The following is a 2,258-nucleotide window of genomic DNA, read 5'->3' on the forward strand; positions in this document are numbered from 1 at the left end:
ATAGAAGACATCCTTGAACAGGGAGCAAAGAGACTTTGAGGGAGAAGACAGGGGAAATTAGGGAAGACAGAGTCTGGAAAATCAGAACCCACCCTGAGACTCAAAAGACCTCCTGTAGGAAGGTGTCTGTGGTGTGTTGGGGGGGGGGGGGGGGGGGAAGGGATGTGTGTGTGTGTGTGTGTGTGTGTGTGTGTGTGTTGGGGTAGGGGTGGGTGGGCAGGCACTGGGAGTTACAAATTAATGTACAAACTCACCATTAAACTATCCCATTATTCATTTTCAAAAGCATAGCTGTCTTAATCTGATAAGCAATTACAGTCTTGAAAATCAAGCACACTTGTATTGTTAGAGAAAAAATAAAAGCAAGTGAGAAAAATATGTGCGACATAACGACTGGACTGTCAGCTCAGTGAGAGACCAGAGCAGGATCCTTTTTGCTTGGCCAGATCCTGGTCACACCAGGATCCAGTAGTAAGGAGGCAGAGGAAGCAGGGGGTAGGGGAAAGGTGGAAGGTGGACCAGTGCCTTAATTGTTGTTTCTGCCTGAGGGAACGAAGGAACAAAGGAATGGGGAGGCAGGGTAAACAGGTTTAGGATTGGCTGGTTTGAATAACTTCATTGGCTCTGGGGTTTAGGGGCAATCTGTAACTGTAGCTGTCCGGTACTGGGCTTAGGGTGATAAGGGCAAGGAGGCAGCAGCCTCGGGGGGTGGGGGTGTGGGCTCTGGATTGGTTAGTTTGCCTATGAAAGGTGTTCCCAGGTGAGTCCCTTATCATCTCTAAGAATTGGCTAATCCTGGGAGAGGCCCTTTCCCCAGAGTCAGCCAGAACCGCACCCCCCCACGCCCCGCCCCCCCCAGGTCAAAGCATCAGAAACGCAAGTTAACACAGTGCCCAAGATCCAGAATAGGTCCTGGTACTTTCTAGGCGCTCAATGAATATTTGCTGAGGGAAGGAAAGGAAGAGAGGAAAGGACAAACAGAGGAAAGGACGATCAGATGCCTGTACCATCCTCTCTAGTCCCTTGGGCAATGTGAGACCTCTCCTCTCCCATCCCCTTCCCAGCCCTCCAGGAACTGTCCTCCTAACAGACAACTCAAATCCCTGATTATAGAAACACATCAAATGGGTTCCAGCCGGCTCACCCTCTACCAGGCAGCTTTTCTATCCATCCACACTTATCACTCCTTTTATGCCTCAGATGACATTCTGTTGTTTTGTTTTGTTGGTGCTGCTTGTTGGTTTGTAGATAGGTAATGATGCAAAGAGAGAAAATTCAAGCAGCACTAAGGGCTGACCATGAAAAGCAAGCCCCGGACCACTGGCTTCCCCAGCTCCCTGTTCCCTATTGCACTGTTCTCACCCATCCCTCCAGAGAGACACTCTGCGGAAGAGCATAACAGTTCATCTCCCGCGCCATCACATGCGTGCACATGATGTACACATTGTTCTCTGCTCCGCTTTTTCTCATGTAACAATATGTCCTGGAGCTTATTCCACATCTGTACATAGGGAACTGCCTCATTCTTCAAAGTCAGAATATAATACCCATAGTTTTAGTTTGGTCCTAGTTGATTTAAGCAGACACCTCACGATGAACAGACATCCAGGCTGTTTCCAATTCTGGCTTCTAATAACTATGCTGCACCAAATGGTCTGTGCATACATCCTTGTGCACAGGTATGGGTGTCTGTGGGATGTCTTGTGGAAGGTACATATGTGTTACATTTTCAGGTTACCACCCATAGAGATTCTATCAATTTACACCTTTTCCTTATATGTGAAAGATAATAGGTCTGTCTGTCTGTCTGATTTAATGCTCAGTATGGATGGAGAGTCTTCAAATCCTGGAGTCTGGCTGGGAGATGAAGCAGGTTTCAGGTTTGTAGTCTACACCAGCCAACTTTCTGACTCTGGGGGTGCAGGGGAGTCAGGAAGCAGATCAGGTCATCTCTATGGGCCTCGGTTTCCTCGTCTAAAAATGAGGAGAGGACTCTAGCTGGGGATCTGAAAGTTCCCTCCCACCTCTTATGTTCCAAGTCCTTCTGCCTCCCCAAACCTCTGCGTCTTTGTCTATAAAGTGGGACTAATAGTCTCTACTTTGTTTATCTTGCCAGGTGATGTGAGTTTGTGGTGATGTGGTAGAAAGTTGGGTGCAATGCCAAGGGAAGGAGTGATAATTGAACACTTTTGGAATCTCTTTCCAGACCCCCAGCATGGCTGGGGGCATTCAACATGTACTCAATTAAAATGTGAGGC

Source organism: Prionailurus bengalensis, chromosome A2, assembly GCF_016509475.1.
Source record: "Prionailurus bengalensis isolate Pbe53 chromosome A2, Fcat_Pben_1.1_paternal_pri, whole genome shotgun sequence".
In the NCBI taxonomy this organism is placed as follows: Eukaryota; Metazoa; Chordata; class Mammalia; order Carnivora; family Felidae; genus Prionailurus; species Prionailurus bengalensis.